The sequence below is a fragment of the Puma concolor genome, chromosome B3, assembly GCF_028749965.1.
Source record: "Puma concolor isolate L17-30 chromosome B3, mPumCon1.1.hap2, whole genome shotgun sequence".
NCBI classification, from domain to species: domain Eukaryota; kingdom Metazoa; phylum Chordata; class Mammalia; order Carnivora; family Felidae; genus Puma; species Puma concolor.
In genome coordinates, this window is record NC_141672.1 from 34883587 (window position 1) to 34896290 (window position 12704).

The 12704-nt window shown below is 39.5% G+C and overlaps 1 protein-coding gene across 2 annotated transcripts in view; it reads left to right on the forward strand.

Annotated features, from left to right (window-relative positions):
• VTI1B (vesicle transport through interaction with t-SNAREs 1B) overlaps nucleotides 1–12704 on the forward strand; it is a 32296-nt gene that overhangs the window by 921 nt on the left and 18671 nt on the right. The window lies entirely within an intron of this gene.

Below are 12704 nucleotides of genomic sequence, written 5' to 3' on the forward strand. Positions count from 1 at the left end.
CAGGATTGTGGGTTTAGGTGTGGTCCCCTTCCGAACTTTCTGTCATTTGACTTCAAAATTCAGGTTGCTGCAAGCTTTGCTTGGAGGAGTTAGTTTTCCAGTACAATCTCTAGGAAGACCTGTCACAGCTCTTTGCCACTCAGAACAAATACGTCTTGATGGCAAGACTTGATAAGACTTTATTTTGTAGTTTTTACTAAGGGTCAGAGCTTGAGTGTTTGCTCTGTGAGTTTCCTGAGGTCATATGAATTGAATAACTCTGGTCAGAATGCCAGAGAATGTTAAACATATTTATTGGGAGAGGCTGCTGTGTGCCAGGCACTCCCCTAAATGCTGGTAGTATTGCAGATTATTGCAGTGAGGAGACTTAAAATCTTTGTTCTAGTGGGTCCCTGGTAATATATAAATATTAAGAGAAGAGTTATGCAGGGCAAAGGAATGGAGAACTCTAATAGTAAACAGGGTGGCTGTGAAAGTCTTCTTTGAGAAGGTGCCATTTGAGCAGAGACTTGAATGAAGGGAGTCCAGCATGTGAAAATTTGGGAGAAGTGAGTGTGAGGAGAAAAGAATAGTATTCCGAAGTTTCCTTAAGCACAATGAGCTTGGTAAGCGTTGCAAAGGTTCTTAAACAGAAATGAGCTCTTCTAGGAAGAGCAAGAAGGCCAGCATTTGCCAGTGAAATGAGCAAAGGAGACAGTGGTAGCAGATGAGGGTAAAAAGAGTTACGCAGGGCCAGGTCACGTGTGGCCTTGTAGAGCACAGTGAAAGATTTGCACCTTTTTCTAAATCTGATGGGATGCACTTACAGAGTATTGAGCAAAAGAGTGATGGGATCTGATTTACATGGTTGAAAAATAGACCATTTTTTGCAGCCCAGTGCTGAATTAAATTTTGCAGTGGTGGTTTCTGGAAGCGTAAATAGTGCAAAAGGGCATTCCATTTTGAAAAATAGAAAACTGAGTTCTATTTGCCTTTATCATCTACCTAACTTTCTCATTGCTGCAAAGATAATCAAAAAGGTGTGAATACCTAACCAAGCACAAAATACTCTTTTTTTTTTAAATATTTATTTATTTTTGAGAGACAGAGACAGAGAGCACGAGTGGGGGTGGGGCAGAGAGAGAGGGAGACACAGAATCTTAAGCAGGCTCCAGGCTCTGAAGCAGGCTCCAGAGAATCTGAAGCAGGCTCCAGGCCATCAGCACAGAGCCCGATGCGGGGCTCAAACTCACGAACCATGAGATCATGACCTGAGCTGAAGTCGGACAGTCAACCGACTGAGCCACCCAGGCTCCCCACAAAATACTCTTAATACAAGTTGCTGGTAGCGGACTTAGTTGTTTAATGGGTAAGTAAATACAGTGTACACGTATCTATAGGTTATAATACGAATTTCAACAATTTTCCATCTCTGTTCGCTACTTTACTCATACTGCTCAATAAATATTTGTTGAATAAATAGAATTTAGTTGGGCAAACACACTGTGTCTTATCTCTGAATCCTTTTTTCCTAGTTCTGAGATTACTTCATGAGCTTTCCAGAGCTTTAATTTCCATCATAAATTATTAGGTTCTGAATAATGTACATAACAGCTCTTGAATTTAGCTTATGCTCTGTAATTGAACTTAATCAGTTTTTAATAACTCTTTCAGAATTACTGTGTATCAGTCACTGTCTTGGACCCTAGGAGTTTCAAGAGCTCTTGCCTTAATGGGACTAAATTTACAACAAAGTGTGTGATTGGTCCTAAGACAGTTTTGAGACCATAAAGAAAAAGTTGACTTGTGTGTTAGGGGAGGGAAGCAGAAAGGAGAACTAAGTATTAAGGGGTTGAGTGGGAGTTTGCCAGAGGGAGATGGGAAGAGGCAATAACAGAACAGAAAATCAAATACTTAGAACCATGAATGGAGCTTAGGGTATGTGTGGGAGATTAATAGTAGATCAGGAAAGTGAGACACAGCCAGATTGTGAAGGGACTTTATATCACATTAAGACATTTGGGCTTGATATGAAGAATCGGTGAAGGATTTTAAGCAGCTGGCTAATATGGTCAGATTTTACTTTAGAAGGAGAATGCTGGTGGCTGAGTGGAGGATGAAAGAGAAACAAGAATCTGGATATAGGGGACCATACTAGGAGCCTTTGTGGCAATTATCTGGGTAACATGGGAATCTAGAGAGTCCTAAATCCAATTTCTGAGGCAGAAATTAAGATCGGACATGGGGAGTGAGAGACAGATTCAAGGGTGTCTGCATTTTCTCACTTGGTTATTTGGGTGAATGATGAACTTAAATAAGAAATATAAAAGTAGGTTGTAGATGAAAGAAAGCATCAAGTGTGCTTATGGAATAGAGATGATAATGTATGTCCAGTCTAGCCTGACAAGATATTTCTTCTCCTGCCACTAAAAATAACATTAATGGGGTGCCTGGGTGGCTCAGTTGGTTAAGCTCAGGTCATGGTCTCACAGTTCATGGGTTTGAGCATAGTACTGTGCTGAGAGCTTGGAGCCTGGAGCCTACTTCGGCTCCTCCCCTGCTCGCTCCCATGCGCGCATTCTCTCTCTCTCTTTCTTTCTCTCTCTCTCAAATAAAAATAAACATTAAAGAAAAAGAAATAACATTAATGAAGAAGATCTGTGAATTGGGAAGCAGTATGCTATAATATTTAACAGCAATGATTCTAGAGCCAGACTGCCTGGGCTCACATCCAGGATCCATCTCTTAGTAGCTGTGTGACCTTGGACAACTTACTTCAACCTAACTAGTTTCTCCCTGCAAAATGGGGTAAATCGTCGTATTTACTTCATAGGGGTCTTGTTGGATTAAATTAGTTAATATATGTAAAGCCCATAGAATGAATATTGCCTGGCATGAGCCATTCACCATTGTTACTATTATATAGGAAATGGGAGTTTTATTTAAATAAAACATAAGAATACCAGCTCTGTATGCAGCTGTTGTTTTGCCCTACTTTCTCTTTTTTCCCAGAGCACTTATCATCTTTTTTTTTAAATTTTTTTTAATGTTTATTTATTTTAGAGAGAGGGAGGGAGGGAGAGAGGGAGGGAGGGAGTGGAGGAGGGGCAGAGAGAAAGGGAGACAAAGAATCCAAAGCAGGCTCCAGGTTCTGAGCTGTCAGCACAGAGCCCGACACAGGGCTCAAACTTATGAACTATGAGACGATGACTCGAGCTGAGGTCGAATGCTCAACCGACTGAGCCACCCAGATGCTCCAGCACTTATCTTCTTCTTTTTTTTTTTTTTAATGTTTTTATTTATTTTTGAGACAGAGAGACACAGAGCATGAATGGGGGAGGGGCAGAGAGAGAGGGAGACACAGAATCCGAAGCAGGCTCCAGGCTCTGAGCCATCAGCCCAGAGCCCGACACGGGGCTCGAACTCACGGACCACACGATCGTGACCTGAGCTGAAGTTGGACGCTTAACCGACTGAGCCACCCAGGCGCCCCTCCAGCACTTATCTTCTAATGTACTAGACACTTAATGTATTTCTGATGTTTATAGTATAGTATTTGTCTTCCTTTCACTAGAACAGTGGTTTTCATAGTTTGGTCCCTGAACTGCCAGTGTCAGCATCATCTGGGAATTTATTAGAAATGCAAATTATTGGGCTCTACCCAAGATTTACGGAATTATTAACTGTCTTAACAGCCTGTTTTAACAGCCATCCAGGGGATTTCTGATGCATGGCAAGTTTAAAAGCACCTGAGCCAAAAATAAGTTCTATATTTTCTCCACATCTTTGTCAGTGGGTGTTATTTCTTGTCTTTTGATTATAGCCTTTCCAACAGGTGTGAGGTAATATCTCATGGTGATTTGCTTTGCATTTCCCTGATTAGTGATGTTGAGTACCTTTTCATATACCTGTTGGCCATCTGTATGTCTTCTTTGGAAAAATGCCTGTCCAGATCTTTTGCCCATTTTTTTTTATCAGATTGTTTGGGTTTTTTGCTCCTGAGTTGTATGAGTTCTTTATCTATTTTGGGTATTAATCCCTTATCAGATACATGATTTGCAAATATTTTCTCCCATTTGGTAAATTGCCTTTTCATTTTGTTGATGGTTTTCTCTGCTGTGCAAAAACTTTTTAGTTTAATGTAGTCCCATTTGTTTATTTTTACTTTTGTTACCTTTACTTTTGGTATCAAATCCAAAAACTCATCACCGATACTGATGTCAAGGAACTCTGTGTTTTTTTCTAGGAGTTTTATGGTTTCAGGTCTTACATTCAAGTCTTTGATCCATTTTGAGTTAATTTTTGTATATGGTGTAAGATACTGGTTAATTTCCATTCTCTTGCATTTTTCTGTCAAGTTTTCCCAAAACCATTTATTGAAGGGATCATCATTTCCTATGAGGTAATGGAAGAGTGTGTGTGTGTGTGTGTGTGTGTGTGTGTGTGTGTGTGTGTGTGTATGTATGTATCTCCTCCTGGTTCCTGACACACAGCTCCCAAAATCCTTGTAATTCCCTAAGTGATAAGAACACTAGGAGCATCTTTTGTTCTAATGAGGTGACTCTGGGTGGGCTCCTGGGTGGGGACTGGTCACCAGAAAGACCAACCTGTGATTAGAAGCTTGGATTTTCAGCCCTATCTTTTGTCCTCCAGAGAGGAAAGAAGAGCTGAAAATGGAAGTTAATAATTGATCATGCCCGTATGAAGTAGCCTCCATAAAATCCCAATAGTATATGGGGTTTAGAGAGCTTCCAGGAGGGTGAAAATATCCATACCTGGAGTGTGATGCACCCCAGCTCCACAGGGACAGAAGCTCCTGTGTTCAGAACTCCCCCAGACCTCACCCTGTGTATCTCTTCATCTGGCTCTTCACCTGTATTCTTTATCATAATCCTTAATAAATTGGTAAATGTAAGTAAGCGTTTACCTGAATTCTGTGAGCCACTCTAACAAGTTAATTGAACCTGAGGAGGGGGTCATAAGAACCTTCAATTTGTAGCCAAATTGGACAGAAGTTGTGGCTAACCTGAGGACCTATTACTTGTGATTGACTTTTAAAGGGGGAGGGGTGGTCTTGTGAGACTGAGCTCTTAATCTGTGGAATCTGATGCTGTCTCCATGTAGATAGTGTCAGAATTGAGTTGAACTGTGAACATCCAGCTGGTATTGCAGAGAAATGTTTGGTGTGGAGAAAAACCTCCACACGTTTGGTTGACCAGAAGTGTTCTGAGTAGTAAAGGAGATACACAAGAAACACAGGAGGGACTGAGTTTTTCTCTATACAGGAGACAAAGACATAGGAGGGGGAAGGACTTGGTTTTCTAATGTAGTTCCCATTGTATATTCTTGACTCTTATTGTAAGTTAATTGATCATGTACGTGTATATTTATTTCTGGGCTCTCTATTCTGTTCCACTGATTTTTGCATTTTTTTTTTTATGCTAGTACTGTAGCTTTGTAATATCAGGAGGCATGATACTTCCAACTTTGTTCTAATTGGGGTCTTTTTTGGTTCCATACAAATTTTTGGATTGATTATTTCTGTGAAAATTACCATTGGAATTTTGATAAGGATTGCAGAGTCTGTAGATTGCTTTGGGTATTATGGACCTTTTAACAGTACTAATTTTTCCAATCCATGTGCATGGAATATCTTTTCATTTATTTGTGTCTTCAGTTTCTTTCATCAGTGTTTTGTGTTTTTAGTGTACATATCTTTAACCTCCTTGGTTAGGCTTAGTGTTTTATTCTTTTTGTTGCAATTGTAAATGGCATTACTTTCTTAATTTCTCCTGATAGTTCATTGTTAGTATATAGAAATGCAGTCGGTTTTTGTATATTGATTTTGTATACTGCAACTTACTGAATTTATTTATTAAATCTAACAGTTTTTTCAGTGGAGTCTGTAGGGTTTTCTGTGTAAAATATGCCATCTGCGAATAGTGACAGAATTTACTTCTTCCTTTCCAATTTTGAATGCCTTTCATTTCTTTTTCATGCCTAATTGCTCTGGCTTCCAATACTGTGTTGTATAAAAATGGTGAGAGTAGGCATCCTTATTTGTGATCTTAGAGGAAAAGATTTGAGCTTTCCACCAGTGACTATAATGTTAGCTGTGGGCTTGTCACATATGACCTTTACTTTGTTGAAGTATGTTCTCTCTAGATATATCCAGTTTGTTGAGATTTTATATCATAAATGGATGTTGAATTTTGTCAGATACTTTTTCTGCATCTCTTGAGCTGATCATATGATTTTTGCCCTTCATTTTGTTAATGTGGTATATCATGTTGATTTGTAGATACATTCTTGCATCCCTGGAGTAAATCCCACTTGATCAAGGTGTATGATCCTTTAACGTGTCATTGAATTCAGTTTGCTAATAACTTTGTTGAGGATTTTTGCATCTATGTTCATCAGGGATATTGTTTTTTTGTTTGTTTTGAGAGAGGGCACAAGTGAGTGAGGGGCAGAGAGATAGAGAGAATCCCTTGAGGGACAGAGAGAGAGAGAGAGAGGGAAGGAAAGAGAGAGAGAAGCAGGACTTACCTGAAGTGGGGCTTGTGCTCACCCAAAGTGGGGCACGAGCTCACCTGAAGTGGGGCTGAAGCTCACCCGATGTGGGACTCGAACTCATAACCTGAGTCAAAATCAGATGCTTAACGACTGAGCCACCCAGGCACCCAGAGATATTCTTAATTTTCTTTCTTGTGGTGCCTTTGTCTGGTTTTGGTATCATTGTAATGCTGGCCTCATAAAAGTTTGGAGGTGTTCCTTCTTCTATTATAAGCTCTATATTTTGTCTGTTTTGTTTATTATGTATCCTAAGCACCTAGAACAGTGCCTTGTATATACTAGGTGCTCCACAACTATTTGTTGAGTGATTGTAGAAGTACTGTGAATTGTGGAGAAACTTACAATAATATATGGTTGCCTATTAAAACTGGGTGTAACTTTATTTTTATTGTACCACATTTTCCACATTTTCATCATTTGTAAAATGGATATCTATACCTATCAAAACAAAGGATGGGATAACAGACAAAATATGTCCCTTTTTAGGAAGATTGTATGGCAGTGATAATCTGTTAGCGTATGTGATAATTATTAATCGATTTTATATAGTATTAAGTATGTACATAATTTTAATGCATATTACTTAATATATAATTACTTAATAATATTAAGTATGCCATAATGTCTAGTCTTAGTTTGTAGCATCTGAAGAGGTCTCTCCAAATACCTCAGAATGCTGTAAATTATTATTAGATAATACTGTGCCTGTAGTCATGTTCTAGTTTGGGTTTTGTAGGACCTGAAGGTAGCTCCAAGTGTATTAATGAGTGTTATAGAATTATTGAAAAGTTTCCATTTTAACTCACTCAAATTTTAGCGTGTGTCTTTGAGACCTCGTTATTCTGGAAACCAGCAAAAATAGTCACTATAAAGAGAATATAGAATCATATGCAACTGGTTGGTAAACAATTAACTTATTGACTGCAGAATTTTAATTTTTCTAACACTCTTCATATTCTTTGGTGAATTTTGTTTTTACTCTTAGTTCTTTCTACCTAAGGATTTAATTTTTTTTTTTTAATTTTTTTTTTCAACATTTATTTATTTTTGGGACAGAGAGAGATAGAGCATGAACGGGGCAGGGTCAGAGAGAGGGAGACACAGAATCGGAAACAGGCTCCAGGCTCTGAGCCATCATCCCAGAGCCTGACGCGGGGCTCGAACTCACAGACCGTGAGATCGTGACCTGGCTGAAGTCGGACGCTTAACCGACTGCGCCACCCAGGCGCCCCAAGGATTTAATTTTAAAAACAATGGTAGTGGAGCACCTGGGTGACTCAGTCCATAAAGCATCTGACTCTTGATTTTGGTTTGGGTCATGATCTCATAGTTCATGAGTTCAAGCCCCACATAGGGCTCTGTGCTGACAGTGCAGAGCCTGCTTGGGATTGTCTCTCTCTCTCCCTCCCTCTCCCTCTCCCTCTCCCTCTCCCCCTCCCTCTCCCCCTCCCCCTCCCTCTCCCCCCTCCCCCTCCCCCTCCCCCTCTCCCTGCCTCTTTCTCTGTCCTTCCCATGCGCACATGCACATGCTCTTTCTCTCAAAATAAACTTCAAAAAATGGTAGTTGCTATTTATGAAACTCTCAATATGCCGAGCATTTGCTAAGTGCTTATTATGTGTATTATCTCTTTTAACCCTTTCAGACAACCTTATGAGGTCGGTACTGTTATATTTCTTATTTTCAGATAAGGAAACAGGCTTAGAGGGATCTAACACAGGCATATCTTGTTTTATTGCGCTTTATTGCACTTCACTTTATTGTGCTTTTCAAATACCGCATTTTTTACAAATTGAAGATTTGTGGCATCCCACAATTTGTGTTGAACAAATTTATTAACACCATTTTCCAACATTTGCTCAACTTAATGTCTGTCACATTCTCATGAAACTTCAGACTGAAATTAGGCCAGTTAATAACCCTATAATCGCCTTTTAGTATTCAAGTGAAAGGAAGAGTTGCATGTCTCTCACTTTAAATCAGAAGCTTCAAATGATTAAGCTTAGCGAGAAAGGTATGTCAAAAGCTGAGATAGGACAAAACCTAGGCCTCTTGACCAAAGAGTTAGCCAAATCGTGAATGTAATGGAAAAGGTTTTGAAGGAAGTTAAATGTGCTGTTCCAGTGAACATAAGAATGATAAACAAGCAAAACAGCCTTATTGTTGATACGGAGAAGGTTTTAGTGGCCTGGATAGAAGATTAAACTAGCCACAATGTTTGTTTATTTATTTATTTATTTATTTTAATGTTTATTTATTTTTGAGAGACATGGAGACAGAATGCGAGTGGGTTAGGGGCAGAGAGAGAGGGAGACACAGAATCCAGAGCAGGATCCAGGCTCCGAGCTGTCAGCACAGAGCCCGATGCGGGGCTTGAACCCACAAGCTGTGAGATCGTGACCTGAGCCGAAGTTGGATGCTCAACTGACTGAGCCACCCAGGCGCCCCATAAACTAGCCACGATGTTATCTTAAGCCAAAGCCTAATCCAGAGTAAGGCCCTAACTCTTCAATTCAAAGCTGGGAGAGATGAGGAAGCTGCTTCAGAAGAAAAGTTTGAAGCTAGTAGAGGTTGGTTCATGAGGTTTAAGGAAAGAAGCCATCTCCCTAACATAAAAGTGCAAGGTGAAGGAATCCCCAAGTGCTGATGGAAAAGCTGCAGCAGGTTATCCAGAAAATGTAGCAAAGATAAGTAATGAAGGAGACTGCACTAAACAACAGATTTTTGATGTAGACGAAACAGCCATCTAGGATTTTCTTAACTAGAGAGAAGTCAATGCCTGGCTTCAAAGCCTCAAAGCACAGGCTGACTCTCTTATTAGGAGCTAATGCAGCTTGTGACTTTGCGTTGAAGCCAGTGCTTCTAGACCATTCCAATAATCCTGGGGCCCTTAAGAATTATGCTAAATCTACTCTGCTTATGCTCTATAAATGGACCAACAAAGCCTAGGTAACAGTACATCTGTTTACAGCATGGTTTATTGAATATTTTAAGCCCACTGTTGAGACCTACTGCTCCAAAAAAAGGAATCCTCTCAAAATACTACTGCTCATTGATGGTGTATGTGGTCAGCCAGGTGCTCTCTCATGGAGATGTACAATAAGTTTCATGCCTGCTAACACAACATCTATTCTGCAGTCCATGGATCAAGGAGTAATTTTGACTTTTAAGTCTTATTATTTAAGAAATACATTCCAAAAAAAAAAAAAAAGAAAGAAAGAAAGAAAAGAAATACATTCCATAAGGCTCTAGCTGCCAAAGGTAATGATTCCTCTGACAGTTCTGGGTATAGTAAATTGAAAACCTTCTGGAAAGGTTTCACCATTCTGGATGCCATTAAAAGCATTGATAATTCAAGGAAGAGGTCAAAATAATGACTTTCATGGGAGTTTTGAAGAAATTGATTCCAGCCCTCATGGATGACTTTGAGGGCTTCAAGACTTCAGTGGAGGAAATCACTGCAGATGTAGTAGAAATAGCAAGAGAACTAGAATTAAAAGTGGAGCCTGAAGATGTGACTGAATTGTTGTAATCTCAGGATAAAAACTTTAACTGATGAGGAGTTGCTTCTTATGGATGAACAAAGAAAGTGGTTTCTTGAGATGGAAGCTACTGCTGGTGAGGATGCTGTGAAGATTGTTGAAATGACAACAAAGGATTTAGAATATTACATAAACTTAGTTGATAAAGCAGTTCAGGATTTGAGAGGATTGACTTCAGTTTTTAAATAAATTCTGAATAAAATGCTATCAAACAGTTTTCATGCTACAGAGAAATTGTTCATGAAAGGAAAATTCCATCAATGCAGCAAACTTCATTGTTGTGTTATGTTAAGAAATTGCCACAGCCACCATAACCTTCAGCAACCACCACCCTGATCAGTCAGCAGCTATCAACATCAAGACGAGACCCTCTACCAGCAAAAAGATTATGACTCACTCAACTTCAGATGATAGTTAGCATTTTTCACAGTAAAACATTTACTTTCAGTAAAGTATTTTTAAATTGTGTACACTTTTTAGACATAATGCTATCATACACTTTAATAGACTACAGTATAATGTGAGCATAACTTTTGTATGCACAGAGAAACCAAAAATTCATTTGACTTGCTTTATTGCATTCTTCATTGTGGTGGTCTGGAACCAAACCTGCAATATCTCCAAGGCATGCCTGTACTTTTACCTCCTATATGGTGTGAGATCAGATAAACTATCATAGGCTACAAACAGAGGGTGTAGTTCCTAGAAATGCCACGGTGGGGCACCAAAAGCAAATTCGCCACCTGATCCTGGTGAAACAAGTTATTTCCACAGCTTTAATGGGTCAAGGTAGTCTTTCTTGGGTTGGTAAATCAAATCACCTATAAGGAAGACAGGCTGTCGCCTTAGTTGAACATTGAGGTACACTTTCTTTAGTCTTTCAGAGCTGGCTCTTTTGTGGTGTGTCATCCACCCAGTTTACCAGTCACTTACATGTGACTAGTTTGGGAAGGCATGTGGGGTGGGGGATAGTGTTTGGAATGGCTCACTCTTGGTTTTGGTGCCCATTTTACCTAGTATGCAGTCCTGCAATTTTGTAGTTAATTGTAGTGTTAGCTCTAATTCCCTAAAAAATTAAGTCTCAACAAGTTTTACCTGTTGCTGAAGTCTATACCCAGGGAGCATAAAAATGCCCCTCAGTGCTATAATGTACAAAAGCCTTGGATTGGGAGTCAGGAGACTTGCATTCTAGAACTAGTGTTGCCACACATTTGCTCCTCTTATGACCTTGGGGAAGGCAGTTTCTGCAGGCTCTAGTTTCCTCAACTGTAAAATGAGAAGGTTAGACTAGATGATCTCTGAGGTCCATTTACACTCTAACATTCATTGGTTTCACAATTCTGAGACTAAAGCATACAGAAGCACCTACTGATACCTCTCAGTTGGGTTCAGCCTCTTTTGAACCTTTAAATATCTCCCTCCTTGGCTTCATCATCAGAAGGGAGAATTTCAAAGGCTTTTTTTTTTTTTTTAACCTTAGGATTCCATAAAGGATCTCACAATGTGAAAGTCTTAAAATTGTTTTCAAAAAGAGCGTATTTCTTTTAAAAGTATATAGGCTGTAGAGAACTCCTAGGAGAAAGTATGTCATGATTTTAGGTAAAGAGTGGGAGTATCCCAATTCCAAAAAGACTGAGCATAACAGAATCATGAAGAGAAAGAAGTTAGTGAAAGGATCAGTATTCTGTGAGCTACCTCTTTGCCTCCTACTCTTATTTATGTAACCATTTTCTTTGAATCATTCTAGAGTTTGCCTCTTAAAAATGCAGATTTTCAGGGGGCCTGGGTGGCTCAGTTGGTTAAGCGTCTGACTTCAGCTCAGGTCATGATCTCATGGTTCACTGGTTCAAGCCCTGCATCTGGCTCTGTGCTGACTTCAGCTCAGAGCCTGAGGTCTGCTTCAGATTCAGTGTCTCTGTCTCTCCGCCCTCATGCTCTGTCTCGCTCTCTCTCTCTCTCAAAAATAAACAAACATTAAAAAATTTGTTTAAAGATGCAGATTTTCATATCTTTAATAAAGGAGGAAACTTTATGACTAACAGTTGTAGAAAAATCAGAGCGAGGAAGGGGGAATGCACTTATATGTGGAATAGTTCTTCATACTGTGTGCCTTGGATCAGAAGTGAGTGTGCTCAAGTTTGGAGATGTGCCTATTCAGAGGAGTGGTGACACTAAGCAACAGCTTATTACAAAGTAATATGATATTTCTCCATGGAAGTAGCCATTCTTGACTGCAGATAATATTTCACTGCTGGTGGCTGAAAACATAGCCTATTCAGGGATAGTGACAGCTGCTTTTGTGCTTACTTCAGTCACATCGTGGATGGTCAAGGTGCAGACCATTTGCCATGGCTGAACTTCTTACTATTTAAAACAGCAACAAAGCCTCATTTGTGAGCGGTGTAGAGTCAGAAATGGTTCACCTGGAGTATCTTGTATATATTAAGGGAATGTCAACGTAAAGGAGGCATAGTAAAAAGTACATTGTCATTTACTCCTGTAGGTAGTAGTAACATCCAAGGAGCACACTACTAGGTTTACAGTTCTAGAAGCTATGGGGCTTAAAAAGAAAAAGTAAATTTCCCTGTTCTGGAGGAACTGGATTTCCA